The 14904-nt window shown below is 32.8% G+C and overlaps 1 protein-coding gene across 6 annotated transcripts in view; it reads right to left on the reverse strand.

Moving 5' to 3' along the window:
• The window catches only part of LOC127731964 (furin-like protease kpc-1), a 183784-nt gene that overhangs the window by 114390 nt on the left and 54490 nt on the right, over window positions 1-14904 (reverse strand). For 2 of the 6 annotated variants that reach the window (XM_052240908.1, XM_052240900.1), the window contains 2 exons: window positions 14314-14449; window positions 12375-12557 (listed from right to left, as the gene is read on the reverse strand). The gene's annotated coding sequence lies outside the window, so the exon portion shown is untranslated. Of the gene's footprint in view, window positions 1-3781; window positions 4318-9371; window positions 9792-10430; window positions 10602-12374; window positions 12558-14313; window positions 14450-14904 lie in introns of those variants that run through there. The other 4 variants (XM_052240906.1, XM_052240903.1, XM_052240901.1 and 1 more) reach the window with 4 other exon arrangements.

A 14904-nucleotide genomic window follows, 5' to 3' on the forward strand; every position in this document is an offset into this window, starting at 1 on the left:
GAAACGAGAACACTTATGAACCACATCACCAAACGACAACCCCTGAATATCAGTTTCCTGACTTAAGACAGGTGCAAACAAATGCAGCGGGTTTAAACGTTTTCATAGGCGCAAACCTTCACTCTACCTGAAACAATAGTGTAACATAACAACATAAAAAGAAATGAAAAACACACTATAAAATATCAATTGAAATGGCTTAACTCAATCAAAAGACATATTAACAAAAAAAGTAAACATACAATGAACGAATAAATTTGATCTATGACACAATGTAAATACAAAATTGATAAAACAAGGAATTAGATGTTTAAAAATATCAAAAAGACAACCACAACCTTAGACAAAAGTGCATCAAATTCATTATTTGTAAGAAAATTTCTTACAAATATTTAGCAAAAATCTATGATGTTTCAAAGTATGTTTTTATTTGGTCATAAAGTAACTGTAACGTTCTACGTATTTATGAATTACTGGCCTTAAATGAAAACTCAGTTTGGGCGTTACTTGTGAATGAAAATTCAAACAAGAGCGTTGAACGCAAAGAATTTATAATGTGTTACATATAATTTGAACCCGAAATGCAGTAATAAGGGTTTAATAGTTTGAGGTAAAGTTTAATCTTATTTAAAAAAAAAAAAACGCCGAGTACTGTATATGAAAACGAACAAATATTTTTTGTAAAATCTTTGAAATGTATTTACCAAAACAATACAATTCAATTGTCTGTACAAAGTCAAGAATATGACAGTTGTTTTCCATTTATTTGATGTGTTTGAGCTATTGATTTTGCGATTTGAAACAGAAATTTCCGTTTTTGATTTTATTTGGAGTTCGGTATGTTTTTATTTCCCATTTTGAAACTTACAACTGTAAAGAAATCCTTAGGATGTTTCTTTATTGATGAAACTTTATGTTATATAATATTTTTCTCTAAATTCCATTTTTTAGTAAAAAGACGAACAATGAATGATAGCAGATACTTCATTTATTGTTATTAGCGTTATGATCGTTAGAGCAATTATATACTTTTGTTCCCAAATAATTAAAAAGAATCTCAAGATACCTAGCAGGCTTATGATTTAGTACACCAGAGCGGCGTCGCATCTACTCAAGACTCGTTAGAATCTGTTTCTCTAATGATTATAACATACATTTTCTTTTTGATAAACGAAAATCTACTCGAGTGCCTTCCACATTGCACAAAGATGTCAATTTCATTAAAACATGATATTACCAGCAATCACACGTTGATTACATTTGTTTCTCTAATTCTATGGAAATTTATCCCTTTCCGAACCCATTGTATAAAAACAATTTAATCAACGTGTGGTTGCCAGTGATCTCAGAAGATGATTGGATGAGTTTAAGGGTCATAACCTTTCTCAGCTCTCTGGATGCATCAAAATATGCTAACAGGTGTTAATGAAATTGACAACTTTATGGAAAGTGGAAGGCACTCGAAGGGGATTTTAGTTTAGCAAAAAAGGGAAATTTATTTTTTATTCATTAGAGAAACAGATTCTTACATAGTTACTCGTGGATTATCGGATTTATCCAATCTCGATAGTTAAATTATAAATTTTAAAGTCCTCGCCGAGGCTCGGACTTTAAAATTGATAATTTAACTATCTCGATTGGATAAATCCGATAATCCACTGGTATCAATGTAAGAATCTATATTTATACAATGGGTCTTTTCTTGAAAATACTATATGTTGTTGATAAACACATTTCCGTCTTAATGATGTAAAATAATGATAGGGTCACCGACTTCGTTTTTATACACTTTGTACACGATTTTACGAAAAAAATTCTGAATAAGATAGGCTGTGGGATTTCAACAACAGAACCCGTGAAGCCGCGAATAGGCTCAGACACATCTAACGAATGGAAAACAAACAACCGTATCATATAATAATGTTTACATATTTATATTGATTCCATCTAGATTTTTTTTGTAAAGCAATAGTAAGTGTCGTTATGTACAGTAAGACAACAATATATATATATTTTGGAAAATGTTGTTTGTGCTGTATTTAGACCCCTCTACCAAGAAATTTGTTTTACATGCACACGTATCAAAATTGCGGTTTTTATCCAACGCAATCATAGGTTTGAACGTTTTTTTCAATTTAGACTTGTGTATATATATATATATATATATAATGATGTATCAATATATCCACCTACCGAAATTTTAATATTAAACTATTATATACTATAATATTAAAAAAAAAAAAAAAAAAAAAAAAAAATAAAATAAATATTATACTCCTTTCAAAAACAACAAAAAGGGGATTGCACTGATCATACTGAATATTCACAGTCACCAACTCATCTATATCTATTTTATCGCGAAATCGGTATCTAATCTCTCTGACGAATGCGCTTATTTTTTTTTTCATCCAATCAGAACTTCACAATAAGTTTTTATGATTGCTTCAGAAAGAAAATATTGCATGCCTGTCATTATTTACTTAAAGTATCAAAGACATGGATAACTGGTCATATGATTTTATTTCTAAATGTAATTTCCTGTTTTAAATAAACATAAACAATATGACGTATTCAACATTTTAAAAGTTTATCACGGTGGAGGAACAGATTATCGACAAATTGTCCGGTAAAAAGTTATATACCAAAGTTGCAACGAATTGAACGTTTAAATGATAATATATGGTACTTCTGCATAGGGAAATGCATGTGCCAAGTGAGGAATACGACAGTTGTTTTCCATTCGTTTGATGTGTTTGAGCTTGTGAATTAGCCCTTTGAAATGGAAGTTTCCGTTTTTAATTTTCCTTGGAGCTCGGTCATTTTGCTATTTCTCTTTTCGAAACTTACACCTATATATAAATCCCTATGATTGATTGATTGTTGGTTGCTTAATAAATCCCTATGATAATTCATTAGAGCATATATGTATTAGATAGAAAAATTCTAAAAAGTTCAAGTTTTTAGTTAAAAGATGAACAATGAATGGTAGCGAACGCTGCATTTTTTCTTTTTGACGTAATGTATGCTTTTTTCCTATATATAAAAATCCTTAGATACTTGGTAGGCTCTTTATTTAGAACGCCAGACGGGCTTTGCATAAATAGTCATAAATCGATAAAAGGAAAACAAACTGAGCTGCAAACCAAATTCAATTGAAACACATTAACTATAAGAAGAAAATAACGGAATAACATATCGAAACACTGAACTGCTACTAAACAAACGCCATCATACATAGAAACGGACTCTTTGATAACAACTGCTATATTTCTGACTTGGTACTAGACATGTTAAGAACAATGGTGGGTTTAACCTGATTTTATGGCTAGCCAAACCTCTCGTTTATATTGCAATGTTATCAATACCGCTAAGGTGACAACTTTAAGTGATAGGAATACAGTACAAATAAACGACAGATAAATACAAAAATAAATAATATCATAGTACATTACAGCATGTAAACCACAAAATAACTACGGACACCTTCCACACACATAACACCACAATAGAATTATGAACTGTGTGTCACGCGAATGTATCAACGCCACAAAAAGTGGTTTCACAGGTAAATTTCTAAAAATAGAATATAAAATAGGGATAAAGTTTGTATTGGTGTTATTTTTATGTATTTCCTAACCATTGCAAAAATATAAATATGGAATTATGTTAGTAATGAAAAAAAATAAAAGTAAAGGATAAAAGGCACCTAAACACGCGTAGAGCAACCAAAAGGAGAAAACGTAGTGACGTTATCCAATCAAAATGAACGGTACAAACAATGTTGCATTCGGATATTTAATTGCAGATACCACTAATAATTCGACAGTAAAAAAGGAAGGAACTCCAAAGAAATATTTAAAAATGGGAAACTTCATACAACCTGACAAAATTAAACGTTAGACTATTTCAACCAAAGGAATTCGAATGAATGGAAAACAACTGTTATAATCCTGACTTGGAACAGACATTTTCCAATGAAATTAGTGGGTTAAGCCTGGTTTTATAGCTAACTAAACATCCTGCTTGTATGACAGTTCTTTATAGTTTATTTAGTCAATACAGAAAAGTTTACGTTAAGTCATTTAGGGATATGTCCACACTTGATAAACTTCAGAAGTCTTATTGATTCTATTGATTTAAAACCAAATTCCTCTAATGTCGTACTATTGAACTCTTTTAATATGGTCCCGTCTACGAGTGCGCCTGCAAAGGAGTCCACATATTCATGAAGATTGAGACGTTCCAAGATTTTCCCAATATCTTTAATGCTCATTTCTGTTATTTGTTTTCTTTGATCAGCGGCTTGAGTGGCTTCCTCTGAAATTATAATAATTAGATTTTTAATATAGATTTGGACATATTTCAATAGTGATAGTTCAAGACTTTTTGTACTTAAAACAGAAAAGACACGGAAGATTCAAAAGGGACCTTCAGTCTCATGAGTCAAACACAATTTCCCAACACTACAGCAAAATACAAAAAAAACGACGGAAAAAAGTATACTAAACATTACAAAGAAAATTAAAGACTGACCAACATGACCTCAATTTGGAACCGGTAGGATCTAAGGAACGCTAGCAGGGCGAGCAGATTATGATCGGCGACTGACGTGCTGCTCATGTTAGTAAGTCTCGGTTTAGGATGGAACACATTGATGAGGATTGACTTAACAAAAACATGAGGTATTCAGATCAACCTGGGTATCGATCTAAACGGATGCGCTGTCTCAACAAACCTCAAAAAGTCATATTTAATAGTTTAAGATTGCGTTAAATGTGAAATTCTAATATCACTACCTTTTTTACGCTTCATAAACAAGGCCGTGTTCTAATTAGCACAAAATATGTTTGACACATGCGCACAAATTTGCTGTTTATACTCTTAAATTTACTGTATATTCTCATTATTTTCAAAGACAAAGGTCAAATTATAGAATATCTTAATAGTACTCAATCCGTAACTATAAAATGTGTTACGTAGTATAATACGGTAATGTCTTGCTCATTGCGAAAAGCCATACGGTGACCTATATGTGTTCGCCTTTACGTCCTTATGTCTCTAGTTGCCACTGGTTTCATTTGAAATTGTATCACATTTCCTTATTTACATATTTTGAAAAATTGCAAATTTACTTAATGTGCTTTATGGACGGCCAAAGCTTATGAATAAATTATTAAGAGAACACATTTTGATGTAATTAACTATCCCTATCATCACCATCTTCAATAGAAAAAAAAATTCTTTATAAAGTTCATGCATCAGAAGTGCTTTTCTGATTTTACCTTAAGGATGTACCTTGGTGAGGTTTAGGAATTTTTACCAAAGGTTCAGACTCCTTGGTTTTTTACCCCTTCAATGCAGAGTAAAATATTTTGCCCCATAACGTCCATTTTTCTATCCAAATAAGACTTCAATTGCTCATAAAAGGTCATTTACAAAAATTTAAGCAGATTCTAGTTTTTTTTTCTTTCGATTTGGGACCCAAATAATGCCAGTGCAAATATAAGGTAAAAGACCGAGTCAGCCTTTTCCCGCCATTTTAAAAAATTCAAATATATCGAAAAGGAGCTCCATAACCTATCTTAGGTCTTTATTAGTCTCATAACTCGTCAACTGTTTCGGTTCTCAAACAATCATGGCTTTTAAATATTCGGCGATGAGTGTTCCTCGTGTAGGTGAATACAGAAAAGCATTTATGACGCATAAAATTTATTAAGTTTTGTTTGTATTCCTTTACAGCATTAGGTCGATACCGCTTTTGGTGAATTAATTAACTCTTTGTTATTCCTTAACTACTGCACTTCGGGCTTATACAATGTAGTGTCAATTTCTATTTTTGTATTTTTTTTTAATTTCACCTAAGTACATCCTTTATCAGGCATGTTTAAAGCCAAATATTTGAAAGTCATGGATGTTGAAGAACCGAAACAGTTGAAGAGATATATGACCAAAAAGGACCTACAAATAAAAGCTAATCCATCTAAGGTAAACTCTGCCTGAGAAAGCTGAAAGCTGAAAGCTCAGTATCTCACTAATTTTTCAATTTGATTAATGCCTTTTTTTTATTATGGACCATTTAAAGACATGTTTGTAAAGAATCATGTCAGTACCGAAGTACTGACTACTGATCAGCTGATTATAACCTCTGGAACTGACATTTCACCAAGAGCGGTATCGACCTAGTGCTGTAAAAGAATAAAAACAAAACTTTATAAATTTCATGCGTCATAAATGCTTTTCAGTATTCACCTACAAGAGGAACACTTAGCGCCGAATATTTAAAAGCCATGAATGTTTGAGAATCGAAATAGTTGACGAGTTATGTGACAAATAAGGACCTAAAAAAAAACAAACCCAACATATGTCAACTTTGCCTGAGGGGGATAAACCTGATAAGATAGTGATAGAATGACTTTAAAAATTGGTATGTGCCTTAATCATTTTTTAGATCAATCTAATTAATTCTTCACTGAATGCGATTTATAATACTTGCATGAGTTACACGAAAGGTGCCACTAGAGAAGCAGGATTTCTTACCCTTCAGCATATGCATTTCTGTATTGTGTTTGATGCACCATTGATTGTCATTTTTTTGTCATGTTCGTTTTTGTTCTTTAGTCTTTGATTGTCATCTTCTGTCTCTTTATTGAAAGTGACAATCAGGGAAATTGGCAACAAAAAGTTGCATGATAGTAAAACTTCGTATGAAAAATAATAAAAAGTGACTGAATATAGTTATCAAAGGTACCAGGCTTATAATTTGATACGCCAGACGCGAGTTTCGTCTACATAAAACTCATCAGTGACGCTCAGATCAAAATAGTTAGAAAGCCAAACAAGTATAAAGTTAAAGAGCATTGAGGACCCACAATTTCAGAAAGTTGTGCCAATACGGTTATGGTAATCTATGCCTGGGATAAGAAAATGCTTAGTATTTCGAATAATTGATACTTTTGCCAACAGTAAATTTTAAAAATAAAATTGACTACATAATTGATATTCATGTCAACACCGAAGTGCTGACTACTGGGCTGGTGATACCCCCGGGGACGAAACTTCCACCAGCAGTGGCATCGACCTAGTGGTGTAAATAGTTATCAAAGGTAACAGGCTTTTAATTTGATACGCCAGACGCGTGTTTCGTCTACATTAGACTCATCAATGACGCTCAGATCAAAATAGTTAGAAAGCAAAACAAGTATAAAGTTGAAGAGCATTGAGGACCCAAAATTCCAAAAAGTTGTGACAAATACGGCTATGGTAATCTATGCCTGGGATAGGAAATCCTTAGTGTTTCGATTAATTCATACTTTTGCAAACAGTAAATTTAAAAACAAAATTGACCGTATATATTTGAATGTTAATGACATCTTATATATTTTATCGATGTAATGTTCTGGCATTTATTTGCACTGTATTTCTGTCACGCATTTTAGCGGTATTTTCAACATTGCCATATAAGCTGGAGGTTTTTGCTAGCCAACCAGGTTCAACCCAACATTTTTTTTCTTAAAATGTCATGTACTAAGTCAGGTATATGGCAGTTGTTATCACCTAGTTCGTTTCTATGTATATTTGCGTTTGGTTGTAGCAGTTCAGTGTTTCTGTTGTTCCGTTTTGTTTCCTCTTATTGTTGATGTGGCTCCCTCAGTTTTGGTTGGTGACCCGGATTTGTTTCAGTTAAATCGGTTTATGAAAAAAGTGGAAAAATATTGTAAATATATAAGAACTCCAATCAGAATGATACCGATCGTTGACAGGAGTTGCTTGAAGCCATTGAATATACCAATAAACACTACAAATGTTGGTTCCACTGGTGTTATTGATACGAATACATTGTTGTATTTTGGATTGAGTGTATAATTATTTTTTATTATTACCAAAAATAAAAACAATAATATGTATTTAGGATGATATTCATCATAGTGAAAACTTTCCTGTGCTGAAACATTTATACTTACTTGTACAATGAAAAATTAACCCCTCCCCCCCAAAAAAAAGGATGAAAAGATGAACAACATCCCACAAAATACTCCATATAACACTGAAAACCAAGCATCTAGAACCCCAGGAAATACTAAATATAACACCGAAAACGAGCATCAAGAATCCCACACAATTACATATAGCACTAAAAACCGAGCATCAAGAACCCCACAAAATACTACACATAGCACTAAAAACCGAGCATCAAGAACCCCACAAAATACTACACATAGCACTGAAAATGAGCATCAAGACCCCATAAAATACTAGATATAACACTGAAAATGAGCATCAAGACCCCATAAAATACTAAATATAACATGTAAAACACTGAAAACCGAGCATCAAGAATCTCACAAAATACTACATATAACACTGAAAACCGACATCAAGAACCCAACAAAATACTAATTATAACACAGAAAACCGAACATCAAGAACCCATAAAATACTAGATATAACACTGAAAACGAGCATCAGGACCCCATCAAATACTAGATATAACACGGAAAACGAGCATCATGAATCTAACAAAATACTAAATATAACACTGAAAGCCGAGCATCAAGACCCCACAAAATTCTAAATATAACACTGAAAGACGAGCATCAAGACCCCACAAAATACTACATATAGCACTGAAAACCAAGCATCAACAATCTCACAAAATACTACGTATAACACTGAAAACCGAGCATCAAGAACCCCCAAAAATACTACATATAACACTAAAAACCGAACATCAAGAACCCAACAAAATACTACATATCACACTGAAATCCAAGCATCAAGACCCCACAAAATACTACATATATCACTGAAAATCGAGCATCAAGAACCCCACAAATTACTGCATATAACACTGAAAACCGAGCATCAAGAACCTTTAAAAATACTACATATAAGACTGAAAACCGAGCATCAAGAACCCCACAAAATACTACATATAGTACTAAAAACCAAGCATCAAGAATCTCACAAAATACTACATATAACACTGACAACCGAGCATCAAGAACCCCAAAAATATACCAGATATAACACTAAAAACCGAACATCAAAAACACCACAAAATACTACAAATAACACTGAAAACCGAGCATCAAAAACCCCCAAAAATACTAGATATAACACTGAAAACCGAACATCAGGAACCCCACAAAATACTACATATAACACTGAAAACCGAGCATCAAGAACCCCAAAAATACTACATATAACATTGAAAACCGAACATCAAGAACCCCACAAAATACTACATATAACACTGAAATCCGAGCATAAAGAACCCCAAAAATACTACATATAACATTGAAAGCCGAGCATCAAGAACCCCACATAAACCCACAATCGAGGAAATATTCTGGAATAGTGAGATACTATACCTGATTCTAAATGTGTTGTGTTCGAAGCATGACTTTTCTTACCAAAACCATCATCTGGACATAATTCACCCGTATGTCTGATAGGTTTGTGAGGTAATGTGGGTGGTACTTTTTTTGTTGTTGACGAATTGCTTTTCGGTAACTTTTCCACATTTTGTAGTGAACTTCCAAATGAGTCTTTATCATCTCCCATATGCAACATCTGTTTCCACTCAAAAGGTTGACATGAAAGATATTCACAATTATTATCAGGTATGGTATGATAAATATGTTCCTGTGAATTGTTCAAAGGCTTTTGCTGTAAGCTGACGTATTCTTCTTTTTGTGCAGTCCCTTTTGAATTTTGGGGATTACAGTAAACATATTCATAGGTGTGTAAGGTGTGTGTTTCATCGTCCGCATCCGGAAGTGCAATTATACCTATAATTATACATAAACATTGTACCATAAATATTCATTGTATTGGAATATCAAGCGTACTTGTTTCATATAAAGATATGTCGATACATTGAACTCCGTATTGAATTTTTGCGATCTATGATTGTTAATTTGTGCACACTCCAATAAAGCCATCGATTTAGTTACATGTAGGATATCAGATGGCTAAATAATCGATATCAAATACACGGGACGAAATGTGATCTGACATACACATGACGGACAAATAAGTCATATCTAATATGATATGACGGACAAACATAATTTCCTTGCTTTGTATATCTTTATGGATTTTATCTGATGTGAAAAATAATAGATTAATAAAAATACTGAACTCCAAGGAAAATTCTAAATGGAAAGTCTATTAACAAATAGCAATATCAAAAGCTCACATACAGCAAACGATTGGAAAGCAACTTTCACATTTCTGACTTGTAAAGGTATGTCCCTATATTGAAAATGGTGGTTTATTTCTGGTTTTATAGCTAGAAAGTAGAAAAGTCGCATCTTTTGATATCAGTATAATACTGGAAGTCATCATACAGAAAGTTTTTACGACTGATATAATGTTAATTTCTTAGTTACTTAAAACTAATGTAAAAATGTCAGTATCATTTTTACCTTCCGAGAAATTAAAGTTGTCAAAATTTATGTATGTTTGTACAACTTCTACCATATAGGTTTGTAACTTGTTCCACTGTTCTGTGTTCAATCCTTCGATACCATTTACAACAGACAAACGTAGATCTTGTAAATACTCTGGTAAAACTATGATACGATTCAGCAACTCAACTACAATACATGATTTGAGGAAATCAAAAACAAATAGTAAAATGGAATTATAGATATCTAATGTTATCTAATGTTATCTAATGTTATCTAATGTTATCTCTTAATGTTTAATTTTCAGAATCTAAAGGACTATAAGTACTGTGGATTCATTTATTTTCGTGGGTACCAATTTTCGTGGATAGAGGAAAACTTGCATATTCGTGGATATTTAAATTCGTGGTTTTGACAAAGTTCACATGCATTCCTTTAAACAATTTGCATTTCGTTGAACATTAAAATTCGTTGTTTCCTTGTACCCACGAAATCCACGAAAATTGGTATCCAACGAATATTAATGAATCCACAGTAATCTAATTGTTCGTACACCAAAAGGGAAAATAACGTTACGTCATTGGTTGAATTATAATTGTTTAGAACGTTTTTAACCGATCACAACGTTTTGGTGTACGCTTTTGAAAATATTACCCAAAATGCATTAGTTTCTAAAACTGCGAATTCCGTCTATCGTAAAGTTCAGATAACAAATAACGATATTTTTTTCTAAAATAATAATGAGGCTTGTATTTAAGACAAAATCACGAAACTTTTTACTGGCTTAACTTTCATCTTTGAAAAACATTATCATCACAGTAAAGAATATGAAATAAACAAACCAAACAAGCAGGCATATCACATTACATTTAAATGTAGTTCATAAGTGCTTCTCGTTTCTCGATTTTTTCAATAGATTAGCCCGTTGGTTTTCCTGTTTGAATGGTTTTACATTAGTCGTTTTTTGGGCCCTTTATAGCTTGTTGTTCGGTGTGAGCCATGGATCCGTGTTGAATGCTGTACTTTGACCAATATATAATGGTTTACTTTTACAAATGTGACTTGGATTGAGAGTTGTCTCATTGGCACTCATACCACATCTTCTTATATCTATAAGAATATATCAGAAGTTATCTGTTAACGCTTCCGTCTTTCGATGAGTTCAAATTACAACGAAATATTTTTTTCTAAAAATAATAATGTGGCTTCTATTTAAGATAACGCTTCCATCTTTCGGTGAGTTCAAATTATAACAAACGATTTTGTTCTTAAAATAAAAATGTGACTTGTATTTAAGATGAAATCACGAATTTTCAACATGCCTATTCGCGAACTTTTTTAAAGTAATATTATCTTCAGAGTAATGAAAACAAAACAAAAAACACATACAAGCAGGCATTATCACGTGACATTTAAAATACCTAACAGTATTTGTTGGTTGTTTTCTACAGAAATAACCTCCGCTGACTGGATTACCCAGGAGAAATCGTAGTTTTACCTGTCACTCTATTAGAAGTTGTATTGACATACCTCCGCTAACAGGATTACCCAGGAGAAATCGTAGTTTTACCTGTCACTCTATTAGAAGTTGTGTTGACATACCTCCGCAAACATGATTGCCCAGGATAAATCGTAGTTTTACCTGTCTCTCTATTAGAAATTGTATTGACATACCTCCGCAAACAGGATTGCCCAGGAGAAATCGTAGTTTTACCTGTCACTCTATTAGAATTTGTATTGACATACCTCCGCAAACAGGATTGCCCAGGAGAAATCGTAGTTTTACCTGTCACTCTACTAGAAATTGTATTGACATACCTCCGCTAACAGGATTGCCCAGGAGAAATCGTAGTTTTACCTGTCACTCTATTAGAAGTTGTATTGACATACCTCCGCTAACAGGATTGCCCAGGAGAAATCGTAGTTTTACCTGTCACTCTATTAGAAGTTCTATTGACATACCTCCGCAAACAGGATTGCCCAGGAGAAATCGTAGCTCTACTTGTCTCTCGAGTAGGAGTTTTATTGACTTTTGATGAAACAAAGAAGTGTCATTATATTTGCTTAGCTGATCATCGTTAGTTAGATAACCTTCGCACGGTAGTAGTCCTTTACTTGTTATTTTTCTGAGTGACTTCCGTTTCCCTGTTAAATGATTATTGATAGCTATTCATTATATAATTCTATCTATTGCAAAAAAGAGATTGATGTTTCAGAAAACTAAGGCTTACACCTAATTCTATATTGAATTCATTTGATTGTAATTGAAGTTAGTATATTTTGATGTTTAAATAGTATAGTCCCTGGATAATTTTCCTTTGTTTACTAGGGGCCAGTAAAACTTTTGCATTGTGGTAACTTGATTGTTATTGGTCGTATACTGAATTATGTATGACCACCATGATTCTGTTTTTAATGCATTGATAACCATATCCATTGATTATTCGCCATGCACTAGCGGATCAGCAAATGTTTCTTGCCTTCCTATAAGACATCAAGAAATTAATAAATCATCGATAATTGTATAGTCTTTAATTGAATGTGAAAGTTTGCAATTAAACATGATTTTCCAACTTAAGGATAGACACAGTACATTAATAAAGGCAACAGTAGTATACCGATGTTCAAAAGTCATAAATCGATTGAGAGAAAACAAATCCGGGTTACAAACTAAAACAGAGGGAAACACATCAACTGTAAGAGGAAAACAACGAAACAACTGAAAAACTGAAGTGCAACAAATACAAACGTCAGTGCAACATTCGTAGAAACGAACTTTTAGATAACAACTGTCATATTCCTGACTTGTTACAGGACCTTGTAAGAAAAAATGGTGGGTTGAACCTGATTTTGTGGCCACCGATGTTAAAATCAATTAAGAAGCGACAAATCAAGGTAACAATACAAAATGAGGTAATTGCATGAACTCCAAAACCGAGTTTGTCGACAGGGTTATCTGTAACTGGTCGAAATAACACTGACATTATATAACACTCAGTACTGAATTCTGCAGCAAGGTACTTGAGATGTATCTGATTGTCCGTCAGGAGCACCTGAGATTACACAAGGAAAACACAAACGTACGTTGTGAAATTCATTGAAGTTTGGTATTTTTGCTATTTTCCTTTTTATGGATGTTTGTATCAAACAGTTGTAAACCGACGTTAAGTATTCTGCATTAAAAGCATACTTTAAATATGATAGGTTTTTCAGCGGATAAATGTATATCTTACGACGTTTATTGCGTATAAATCATGTGATCACGTACGTTTAAAAGTATGTTTTACGGACGATAACTTGATAATGATAAAACATTCGTTTAAGCGATTTAAGATACATATTGCAGACGAAACGCGCGTCTGACGTATACAATTTCAATTCTGCTGTCTATGATTAGATAATATCAACAAGAAAATCCCTGCAGATAAGTTACTAAATTAATTGATACCGCTATTCTCTAGTACGTTCATTTTACGCAAATTTTAGGAATGTTTACCAAGCGACATCATTCTTTTCATAATGTACTTTTTTCCATTTATCGTTCAAAAAAGTAAAATAACAAAAATGTCGAAGTTCGAGGAAAATTCAAAACGGAAAGTCCGTAATCAAATGGCAAAATCAAAAGCTTAAACACATCAAACGAATGGATAACAACTGTCATATTCCTGACTAAACGTACGTTAACGAATGTTTGATTACGTACGAAACTTCAGTGTGCTAATTTACCTGTATAGTAGTCTAACGTTTGATTTTGTCAGTTGTTATGGATTTCAATCTTTTTGAATTAAGCTAAGAGTACAGTATTTTTGTAAATAATTTTTGTTTTATATCTTGTCGTTAGAATCTGCGCATTTTATTGTTTATGATATTCATTGGATGGTTGAACTTTGAAAATAGTTACCTTTTGTTTTTATCCAAATTTCTCTGTCCGATGATAACGGTAAGCTTAAAGCCTTTGTGTTACCGGAACATCCATTTTTTGCATCTATTATTCCAATAACTCGTCGAACTGTCTTCACAGAATGTATCCTTATTACCTTAAACAAAAAGATATGTTCATTCATATTTGTAACGGAAAAAAAAGTTAAATCACAAAAACGAATTCGTTTGTGTACCCTAGTTTTATGTATGTCTGTCCCAAGTTAGAAGCCTATATTAGGTTGTTGTTGTTGGTTGCCGTCTGTCATTTTTGTTTTTGTTTTCTGTTTTGTAAGAAAACAGGCCTTTGTTTTTCTTTTTCGTTCGAATTGTATCTCGTTTTGTAAGGTCGGGGCTTTTTATAGATGACTATACCATGTAGACAGCATACGTTTTATTCGTTTTTGAATACCGTATGGCAATTTTTAGTTTTATAAGGTAAATTCACTGTATACCGTCATCTTGGATTGCAAATAGCAGTACCCAAAAGGTCTAGTTCTTTGCCTAAATCTGAAATTTTTGAGACAGATTTGCAGTTTATGTGAAACACTGCTTATTTATATAAAGAAAAATG

This window comes from Mytilus californianus, unplaced genomic scaffold, assembly GCF_021869535.1.
Source record: "Mytilus californianus isolate M0D057914Y unplaced genomic scaffold, xbMytCali1.0.p SCAF_21, whole genome shotgun sequence".
NCBI classification, from domain to species: Eukaryota; Metazoa; Mollusca; class Bivalvia; order Mytilida; family Mytilidae; genus Mytilus; species Mytilus californianus.